The following is an 11960-nucleotide window of genomic DNA, read 5'->3' as shown; positions in this document are numbered from 1 at the left end:
ACTTTTAGTCGGCGGGCCAGAGAGGCATCTCACCGAGATTGATCGTAAAACAGACCAAGAATAATCCACCTTGGTCATACAACCTCTCTCTTGTTGCTGGTCAAAGTGATGGTCGTCCATGCGACCCCAGATAGGCTAGCTCGCCAATAATCATGCAAGTAGCTAGTCCCCAAAGACAACCACTACATGCGTGTGGCCCAAACATATGTATGGACCAGGTGTGTTGTTAGTACACATTGGAACAACTTTGATGTGGCACCATGATTTCAAACTAGAAATCCCCACACCGAGTGAGGGTTAGGTTGATGATGCATATGTATGTTACACCGCACTTCAAGCCGACGACAGGGAATCGTGCATGCATGCATGCCTAGTATATACGCTCAAACTTTAATTAGGTCTCAATCTCACCATGACCTATACTACAATAATACGAACCAAATGAAGAATCCGCCATGGTAACCTATCTTGTCATCGGTCAAGGTGATCATGGATGTCCACGCGGGCCCACAAATATATAGGCTTGTTGCCGATAACCATGCGAGGGAGTGTACCATTCGAACACAACCAATACATGCATATGTATGGAGGTGATGAGTGCATGCATGTTTGAATACCATTTCACAACATTGATGTGGCGCGTGCGTCGAAAATCGTACACTCTCCCCACACAGAGCGAGATTGGTTCATGACGTGTCGTTGTACTAGCTAGTTCGACTCGATGGGAGGGATTCATGCGTACACATGCATGCGTGTGTGCTATATATATATATATATATATATATATATATATATATATATATATATATATATATATATATATATATATATATATACATGTACCGCATTTACAAGAAAAAAAATAACCCCCTCCTAAGTCAAATTAACCACTCTCGTTGTCAGGCAAAAAGTAGTGATGGACCAAGCGGGCCCACACATGGAAAGCATCGATATCGCTAATAACCACTTAAGTGGGTGCGAGAGGACAACCACCATCGCTTTGCAAGTGGGTCCAAACATATGTTGAATATAATACCTAAAATGCACAACTTTGACGTGCCACACATGCCTCACTCAGTGCTAGTCCCCTCCCACCTCTTTGACGCATACTATATACCACCATAACACAAACAAAAAAGATTCTACCTTGCTGGTCAAAGTAACCTCACTACTGGCCGTTCGTCAAAGTGATGGACGATGACCTCGCGGGCCCATAGAAAGCGTCACATGCGAGTATTGAGTGTCGTGTAGGGCAACCATCGACTGCATGTGGCCAAAACATGTATGTATGAAAGGGTTGTGTAATGTTTTAAATTACGAATTCACGACTCTAATGTGGCACCAGCCTGCCTAACAAAACGGCCAACCCACACGGTGGCTCACAACTCGTAGTTTACTGCGAGCCACTCGCCACCTCAAGATGCACACACCCACCCACACCCGCGAATCCACCGCGACTACGATGCATGTTAAATTCATTATCCCATGGTGAACATATGTATGTTACCAAAGGAGGGAAGTTTTAATTTAAAAAAAAATAGAGTTTGTTAAGGCGTTTTAGTACATTAATTGATTGATTTTCTAGGGGTATAATGTGCAAAAATCAAATTCGAGCTACATGCACACGTGACAGTGCACCTAAATGGATTGCAAAAACACATGTCTCTCACTGGGTGCATGTTTACTCCCCGTGCAACAAATTTCAAACAATGAGAATCTTGATTTTTAAATTCTAGTACATCCAAAACTTATTTGAAGTTCATGAAACTTGTCGTGTTGTCATATGGACACCAATACAAAGTTTCATTGTACTTTTTTTGGTCAAATTTGAGACCAGTTTTGATGTAATCTTTATCTAATTACAAACGGGAGATTATTAACAATTGGGAACCAATATCCCAAATGGACTATTTATTCGAACCGTGAGTGTTAGACCAACAATGGATACGTGCCATGCTTCGGTTAAGCAAAAAATAAAGCGGCATCATTAATCATCCAAATAGAAAAACAATATACGTGCCGCCACGCGACCCGTGTACCGTGCGAGCAGGCGTGAGTTGACGAGACGCATGTGAGTAGTCTGTCGCGCAGGCAGACCAGGAGGCGTGCGTGCAGGTGTGTAAATTGACGGAGGCATGCTCGTTGTGCAGTGTCATCGGGAGGCGTGTGAGTAGCTGTGTGAAACGATAGTAGGCATGCCAGCAGTCCAGTGCGCAGGCTCATGGGGAGGCGAGCCAGCGGTTTGACCGTCGCCCGCCTCTCTCCCACTACTCCATATTAATGGTGCGCCCAGGCGGCCGCACCCCCCATCCTCGCCACGCACACAATCCCCTCTCTTCGCTTGCATCATCGACGCCGCTCTTAGTCGTAAAATCCGTCAGCGTATGAGGATGCCGCCGAAGTGCCCCATCGGAGGGAGTGGTGAAGCCGGGGCTGGTAAAGCGGTGCATGGCGTGGAGATGGAGATAGAGGTTGCCGTCACCACCGGTGAGTTATCACTACAACCTAACGTCACCAACCTTCCACAGCCGAAGGCGGAGTTCCACACCGACTCTGGTGATGACTTGGGCGACGACTCCGACAACCACTCCGGTGATGACTCCGACGACAAAGGACAACTGGTTAGTCATCTATACCCATTTATGTGTCGAATAGATCGCAGGGTTTCTCTGGTTACTCCTGCCTCCCCCTTTTTGGAATAGAAATCCTATGGTTATGTTCTTCCAATCCATGAAACCTGAGTAAGTTTCACTAGATTCGTGTAGTGTATTGATTGTCTGAATGGTACAAGTGATAAGTGATTAGTTGTTTCATTTGGGGAAATGATTTCTGCTAGTAATCCTACTAGGGTTAGTGTTCATGCTAATAATTCCTAGTCAGGACTTGACAATTGATTTTGAGTGACCTACATATGTTTGTGCCATTATTTTCTTCAAGATTGGTCTGTACATAGACGAATGTGCTTAAAAATCGAACCATAATCTCTGGATATGTATAAATAAATAGCCATAAATTCCTAATCCTACTTCATGGAATGTAATCGTTTATTTGATGCCAATTTTGGGCAACTGCCAAATGTTCTCTAGAGATTAGTTTGTAACCATTAATTTTGAGGCCACATTTTTTACTATTTGTATAGGTGCTGTCTGACGATGTGGACAACGAGGATGAAGATGTCCAGAGGAGGTACAAGAGGCAAAACCTGAGGGAGCTTTATGTGGGAATGCATAACAGGCGTATTAGGACCTGGAACGACGGCTATCGATGCCCATTTTCCAACCACAAGCTTCATGACGCGTATCAAAGTGTTCAGGCGCATGCAAGAGGACGGGCGATTGGCTCCTTTAAGAAGAACTATGCTCGCAGGGTGGAGCACGGCGCGTACACCGAGTACCTGGAGAAGGTTAAGGATCGTGCCGGCTTGTGAGATGAGATGTGGGATCGAACTATGTACGCTTGGGCATGCTTAATGACGGTTGAACTATGCTTGTGTACGTGTACGCTTATTATCTATGTCTGAGTATGTTTAATCTATGTTTACTTATGTCTACCTCCATCCTCTTTTATTGGTCCCATTTGTAATTTGTGTTAAATGTTGACCAAAGATTTAACTGACAAAATGTTAGTGCAGGTCAGCAAAAATTATATCATTGGATGTGTGTTTGAACATAGTGTTCAATGCTATAATTTTTTGTGACATGCATAAACATTTGTTAGTCAAATATTTGGTCGAAATTTGGTACAAATTACAGGGACCAATAAACCAGGACGGAGGTAGTACGTCAATCACACATGGTTCCCAAAATTGGAACCATGTGCAATGACTTCCATTTTGCCTGTTGCTTCAATCACACACGGTTCGAAAAATTGGAACCGTGTGCAATGACTTTCGTTTTGCTTGTTGCGTCAATCACACACGGTTGGCTCTAGCAAATAGTTGCCTCCGAAATTCTTTGTGGGACAGAAAACCCTCACCACCCAATTCAAAAAAGAAAAAAGAAAACCCTCACCACCCCCACGTCACAAAATCCCTCACCCCCGCCCGCCACCCCATGCCTCCGGTCCCCATTCACACCTGCACAAGATCCTCCATGCCTATGCATGGCACCGCCTATCGCGGCGGTAACCACTTAGCTCACCGCCTCCCGCCGCCGCCAGGCTGCCGGCAAACACCACTGCATTCCGCCACTTCCGCTTGTCGCCGCCTATCGCCATCGACTGTCTCGACGCTGCTCGCAGTTGACCCAGCTCCGCTCGGTTGGGGAATCTGCCGTACTGGTTTTTTTTCTCATGGACGACAAGGTAAATAATTTAATGAGATATTATCTCATCTCTCATCCTAGTTCATTTGCCTCCTTTAATCACTCGACGGAAATCGCCGTGAATTCATTTTTATTCGTGCTGATTTGAGGGTTTTCTTTCATTCATAGAGTGTACAGTGCGCCGACACATCAGGACCTTGCGACCTCCGCCAGAGATTTCATCTCACCATACCAGATGACTTGAGCATGTGCGCAGTATGTTCAATCTCACCCTAAATCCATTGGCATGGCCTACTTTCCTGAAGATATTCTAAATATTGCTATATTTGGATAAAAGGTGCCACATGCACCATATACGTCAAAGGGGATGTTTCCCCCTCTTCTTTCTAGATTAGGAAAATTAATGATGTATTGTTCTTTCGATTACTCTCATATTTCCATGACATCATGTTTAGCCTATTTGTTTAATTATAAATTTTTTCCTTCGATTTCAACTGTTGTATAGTTCTTTCAATTTGGGCCCATATTTCCATGTTACCATATTTTCTTTAACAATCTACCATTTTCTGCAGCACATCCCTTGCTATGCAACAGATTATGTAGTGCACAAATTTTCCTTTTACATAGATCAAGGTTGCACGGATGTCGTACTGCACAAAAACCATGGATTTACAATCTTTGCTACTATAAGACTTGATGAATGTGGTGACTCATATTTTGGCGCTGGCTTTTGGAAAGAAATTTCTAATTTTTATGTACTGAAAGCTGGCACTAAAATTGGACTGCACATAAAAGGGCCTGGTCATGAGATATATGCTAACTTCCCCGACAAAATCATCCATCCTGAGTTTGTTCAAAGTAATTTCTTTTCAACTATCTGCATGTTGAGTTACGCAGCAATGTTAAATGAATTGTGTGGTATTAAAGCAACCAATTGTTATTCCCTTTTCTTACTATATTCCTACCTAATAACTTCTAGTTACCAATACACTTTTCTGTTGCCCTGTTTTAACTAAATATTCCCTGTACTCTCATTTCTAGCAGAAAGCACCGCTGACAAGGAGACTCCAGAGGTGGAGAACGGGGCTGCCAAGAAGCGAAGGCGGGGCGAGCTAGAACTGCAAACGACTCCAATAGGCATAGACTTCACCAGCAGCCTCCCCGATGATATGCTGACAATCATCATCTCCCTCCTCCCAATCAAATGTGGGGCGCGGACAACCGTCCTTTCCCAGCGGTGGCGCCCCCTATGGAACTTCAACCCTCTCGACCTCATCGACACCCACGAGCTCTGCTGGCTATCGCAAAAGCTTGGATGCATTCTCCAAGATCCTCGGCAGTCACCCTGGCCCAACCAAAGGCCTTAGAATGGGCAAGTTCCGTTCCAACGGCAGGGACCGAGTCAAGATTGATGACTGGTTCGGATCCCCTGCCCTAGATCAGTTCGAGGAGCTCACCTTTGATGATGGGCATATGTGCTCGCTGCCAACGCCCGCGCTCTGCCTCGCGCCCATGCTATGCGTCGCCAAGTTCAAGAAATGCCCCCCCCCCTTAATGACGCGTCTGCTCTTATTCTACCACGAATGAAGCACCTCGAGCTCGTCGTTGTCTTCCTCTCAAAAGGTGGCATGGAGCACCTTCTCTGTGGCTGTACCGCACCCGAGTACCTTCGTCTTCAGGCGATCAATGGGTTGAGTACATTCCACATCACCTCCATGACTCTCCGGACTATTTATGTGTGTTGCTGGCTCGGCAGGAAGACATCACAATATGTGGACCACAGTATGGTCACTGAGGACACACCTGCACTTGAGAGATTACTTGTACTTGATCAAGTAGGTCCAACAAGAATCAATGTCATTTCTGCGCCGAAATTGATAGTAATGGGCTACTCGTCTGACAAATACTCCGAACTTGTTATTGGATCCACACCCGTTCAAGTACAACATCCGCCTTCTACCTCTCCTTCTACAATTTAACATTATTTATAATTTTGAAGATGTTTGTTCGTCTGTCATTCAGGAAATGATACCGACAAGCCTGACCATGAAACTGCGCACCGTGAAGGTCTTGGCACTAGAATCTATCGGCCCCAACCTGGAGCAAGTTGTCACTTTCCTGAGATGCTTTCCGTGCCTGGAGAAGCTATATATAAAAGTGATGTTCCTCTCCTTTTAAATGTTAACCATAAGGGAGTTCAATTTGTGACACCTTTTTCCAAGTTTACAATGACAATGTACTATGATTCCTGAAGGATTCTTTTGGAGGATTTCAGTACATACATGTCTCCTTTTCCAAGTTTACAATGACAATGCTTGATCCATATGGTTACAATCCATATGCATTTCTCCTTTGGATTCATCCGTACTAGTTTTCTTAGGGAACTTTTCATCCACTCCAACATCTTATGAAGACGGAAGATGGCATGTTAATGCCCATGTTAATCATGTCAGATTGAAGATGGCATGTTAGTGCATTTTACAAATCCAACAAACCAAATAGGCATGTAGTAGTGTTCAAAACTGCATCTAGGCACTAACACATTTTCTTCTTTTGCAGATAAGATTAGGCCTTATGGTGGATAATGTGATACAGTATAATAATCACGTCGAATGCCTAGATCTGCATCTCTCAGAAATTACTTTGAACTCGTACCGAGGGACCTTACCGAAGATTATATTCGTCAGGTTCTTTGTTGTCTGAGCGAGGGTGCTGAAGGTAATGAGGTTTGCCCTACATTTACTTTGGTAAAATGAATGGTTTGTTGATCAGCGCTCGTGCCTGCGGCAGAATGGAATAGGCTCCAAAACTGCTGAATTTCATTTTGGAACTTCAGATGATAGAGTAATTGAAACTCATCGTGTCAACCCCATACATGACTTCTCAATGGCTGGCCCCTTCACAAAAGTTGTGAGGTTTTGAAACCGGACTTAGAAGTGGCAATATTAGTTTGAACCTCTCTAATATCCATGTTCAGTAGATAAGCACGAGCGTTTGCAGCTGATGAGCTGGATTTTATTTCTAATATCAGTTTGAACCTTGTAATCTTCAAATTTGAGCCATATAACTCTGGAATTTGAACCTTGTAATATTTCGAGCCTTTGTGGTATAATCGTTGAAATGGCATCGTATAAGATGTGTATATTGGTAGCACTATTTTGAACTTAATATGCAATGGTCTTAGATTTGATTTTATTAACCATTCTCGAATCTGTTTACGTTGTCGATCTCACAGCACACGATCTGTATAGCTAACTCAACTGCGATCTTGGACATTACTAGCAAAAGGGCCCGTACGTTGCAACGGGGTAATAAAATTACGATGTTCAAATCAAGCCACTGGTAACATAATACCTATAATGAGTATAGTTAATATGCATCCAACCTTTTTAATTCAAATCAAATGAAACTGTTCATTGGTTGCACTTAAAGAAATAGACGTGCCAATATTTTTATATATACATTCAGTAATGGACTACACACAAGCTTAAACGCCACAACTTATTCTAAAAGCATTAGTTTAAATTTGGTGATCGAAACATCCATTATTCAAGTGTAAATACTAAATACAAACTGTGACTGCTTTTATTTGAATATTTTTAGAGATGACGAAATTTATAAATTGTTCCTCAGAAATTAATATGGCATATGAGTACTCCGGCAGAACAGACAACCATTTCAAAGTATTACCAGTATAATTGAGTTGCTTAGCCATGTAATCTAGGATAGTATAATATGCAAACCCTACTTCGGTAAATAATTCAAAACTTCAAGCAAATCTGCTTCACTCCGTCCCAAGTCCTTTGTACAGACTTCAGATTAGTATAATAGAACAAACTTGGCCAATAAAGGAGGATGCGCGTACTTAATTTTATGGAGCAGCTTATATAGAGCAGATGATATGGGAAACAGGAAGAACTCCAAGAAAAAAAACTCAGGTAAGAAAGATTCAAGTAATAGTAGATAAAAAAAATCATAACATCAAGAAAATCTATGTCACTCTCCGAGTGCCAACTCATATGTATAGACTTCTGATGCACACAATAGAATGAACTCCCGAGCTTTGGTACGGAACAAACGCCAGTTGCTAGAATTACTGTTTTTCCCCTCCCCTTTTCCTTATCTCCTGTTCTCCACAAATAATAAACTGACAGTTATAAATCCAAATGGCATAAAATGGATTTTGAAAGGAAAAAATGCACTACAACATGAAGCGATGTTTGACAAACCTGGCAAACAAATAAGGATTAATTTGGTCAGCTTGCAGATGATATGGGAAAATAGGAAGAACTTCAAGAAATCACTTAGAACAGCAGTAGAACCATTCACATCTAAGCAGAAATCTTCTCTGGACATCATACGGTATTTTCAGGTTGCGGGATAGTTACATTAGCTTCTATGGAAACGTCAAGTAGACATAGACGATACTGAAGGAAATAGCTTCAGTTCTGTTCCACTATGTTTTGCTCACAATTTAAATTTATAAAGACATGTGGCTATCTCTTGTAAACCAGACTACTGCAAACCCCAAAAGATCTCTTGGTTTTTGAGAAAATAATCTGAAGCCACTATATAATTTGAAGTTCACATTTTTTTACTTAAACAATAGTAGTATGCAAATTTGCTAAATATATGCAGTGTAATTATGTTTCAAGTACTGTGCAGGCATGATACATAATGTTTTGAAAGGTCTATATTACGATCGGAAACCTGCATCCTCGGAAGCAGTCCCAGTGCAATCTAAGATCCATGCTTAATTCATGAATGCATCATCTTAAGTCACATACATTACCTTAAATTATATAGACCACCAGCTAACAACACTATACAAAGTTGCTCTGTACATGTACGTCATGTCAGATCAAATGAATGCACGAGCTGGAGCGCCAGGCATATATGTGTAGAGCAAGTACCAAACATATATCTCTGAAGATCAGAAGTGGTTTTATCAAAACCCACAAAAACATATAACGCATGAAATTTTACCAAAACCAATCGTTATACAACAATAACTACAATTTATCTAGCTCTGCGTGTTAGGTTGCGAGATGCATCGACAGGCAACATGAAAAATACAATCACCAAGAAAGATGTGTATACACGGATAGATTAAACTATGAGAGCGTCGGGATATAGCAGGGTGAAGCAATGCATCATTTTAAAATTTACCTCGGATGAACAGCATAGAAACAGCCGCGCAACCAAAATATGAATCACTGCATGGCCTAGGTTCCGGTGTAGCAACTCTTCTTTCTGCGTTGTTAAACAGGCAATAAATTAACTGGGGTCAAATCCAATTACTTATGTGCAATCCTTGCATTTGTATCGCTTACTTCGTATCGGATAGACCTGAAAGGTATTCATCGGTTTGATCTTACCAAGAGGATCAAAGTAACTCAAGACATGGGAACTAATTAAACCAAGGATACATTGGTGCTTATCAATACCTCCCAATTAGATTTCACATTAAATCAGTGGAGGGGTGGGAGAGGAGCACATGTACAGAGCAGTGTCCTCGCCGACCTTGCAAAGGAGGGCCTGGGTGGAGGACTCGGCTTTGAGCTTTCTCATGCCGGACATTCCTGGATCTCCTCCAAGCACATGCACGGATGAAAGGATGATCTCCTCCAGGCACATGCACGGATAAAACGATGATGCAGCCAGCCATAGGGGAACAAATCCAGTATGCAAAAAAAATAGAACCATTTGTACCACTCCATCTCAAAGAAATTAACCAACATCTTCCTTGAACATAAACTTTCAAGGTTACCGGCGATTGTTGTTTCTCCACGAGGTCCAGACTCATTCTATCTAAATGATTGACTGATTACAAACATATCAAAAAAGAATTTGTTAATTGAGTATATCAATTTTATTCCTGTGGAATAAAATGCAAGCTACTCCAAAATTAACATGCATCTGAATCAATTCCAAGATATACTCTACTCCAAAATTAACATGCCTCTGAATCAATTCCAAAATACACTCATATTGTACCTCATGAACTGGTGACATTGCACAAAACGCAAGTTCATCCTAAAAAATAGGATAATCATTAAGACAATACATAAGCATGTACTGTATGTGTACGCCAGATTCAGGGTGAATAATAAGAAAAAATTATACCATGCTATTTGAGGGGGCTATGGGCTTTCTCGTCTCGGGAGAGGAGGCAGCTGCTCCATGCCGCGCTCGCGTCCGATGCGGAGCTATAGAAACGCTGTTCTCCAACGCCGTCCACGAACAGGAGGCAGATGCGGGTCAGAGTCGTCCTGCATCGAGGAGGTAGAGGCGGGCAAGGGCAAGAAACGGCTTGTTGAGGTTGGCTGGGCCAGCGTCCTGTTGGGTGAGGTGGTTGGGGCGGCATCCATTGGAGGAGATGTCGATCCAGGCGTGGATGGGAGACGGAGGTAGTTGGGTTGCAGCCAGGGCGGCGAGCGGCGGCGCCGATGTGGGCGGCTAGCGGGCTGGGGGAGGTGCGGCCGCGGCGGCGTGGGTGGCGAGCGAGCTGAGGTGCAGCCGCGGCGGCGAGCGGGTTGAGGTGTAGCGGCGGTGAGCGGGTTGAGGAGAGGAGGCAGATGCATACGGGATTTTTTCTTAGCGAACCGTTTTTTATTTTTTGGTAGCAAATTAATAGGGCTGCGGGTTGATTTCTAAAAAGCACAGGGACCTTTGGTTAAAAATGCTTCGACAGTGAACCCACAGATTCAGTGTGTGCTTTATTATCAGGGATAGATTGCACACAATTGGTTTCTTCGTGCCCTGTAGAGCGCAGAATTAATAATCGCACTCGAGTGTTCATCATCACCCTTCTGTGTAACTTTGACCTCATCATCCACGGGTAAACTTACGATCGGAGTCGTTCCACACACTTCATTTTTACAAAGCTTTTTGCCAATAAACGCCCATGATTTGTCCCTTTTCTAGCAGACGCGTGGCAAACCAAGCCGGGCGGGAAGCTTGCGCGGTAAACTGCGCGGTAGCGCGGGAACAGGCTCACCGACGATACATTTGGCACCTCTTCGAGCCCACGCGTGGTTAAACCGCGGTGTGGTGTTGTCAAGCGTGCACTGCAATCCTCACTGCGGTGCGGTGTTGTCAAACGTGCACTGAAATCCTCCGCTATGAACGTCGTGACAAGACGTGATGATTACAGGCCGGCTGGCCCCCATTTGTTACAGCGGCTATTTAACCCTTGTGTCTCTTCAACCTTTCGATCGCGCCCCACCATTGCAAGTAGCACACCCACCACGACAAATTATTAGACAGTATCATGCGCGGCTCCAATGGCGCTCCGAGCTGCTGCCGATGACGAGAAGCAGTTCACAATCCATGTCGTGGTGGACACCCACCGAAAGTTCGAGGAGCTCTCGGTGGTGTGCGCCAACCACCTGGTCTGGGTGGAGGACGCCATCCGCATCATGAAGCTGTTCCTTGCTGATGAGAAGTACAAGGTGGTCGGGTTCGACATCGAGCACACCCGTGCTCATGCCGGGTCTCATCCCAAGGTCACCATTGCCCAGATGTGCGTGGGCCACCACGTCCTCGTCTACCACTACTGCCTGGCCACAAGGCCTTGCGAGTGTTTCGCCAGGTTTGTCAACAACCCCCACTACATGTTTGCTACGATCAACATCACCAACGATGTCAAGGTGTTCAAGAATTCAAGCATCGCCTGCTAGAATCTTGTTGACATCC

At 43.8% G+C, this 11960-nt stretch overlaps 1 long non-coding RNA gene across 2 annotated transcripts; it reads right to left on the bottom strand.

Annotated features, from left to right (window-relative positions):
- Positions 1 to 8030: 8030 nt before the first annotated feature.
- Positions 8031 to 10823, bottom strand: LOC119275899. Of its 2 annotated transcripts, XR_005135952.1 has the most exons (3): positions 10389 to 10823; positions 10260 to 10298; positions 8031 to 10085 (listed from the first exon to the last, which is right to left on the bottom strand). It is a non-coding gene; the product is annotated as an uncharacterized LOC119275899 (long non-coding RNA). The 2 variants fall into 2 exon arrangements; XR_005135951.1 differs by having other exon boundaries at positions 8031 to 10298.
- Between the last annotated feature and the right edge of the window lie 1137 nt (positions 10824 to 11960).

The sequence above is a fragment of the Triticum dicoccoides genome, chromosome 3B, assembly GCF_002162155.2.
Source record: "Triticum dicoccoides isolate Atlit2015 ecotype Zavitan chromosome 3B, WEW_v2.0, whole genome shotgun sequence".
Classification (NCBI taxonomy): Eukaryota; Viridiplantae; Streptophyta; class Magnoliopsida; order Poales; family Poaceae; genus Triticum; species Triticum dicoccoides.
Note: the sequence above shows the minus strand (reverse complement) of the source record. Positions and strands in the feature narration are given on the sequence as shown.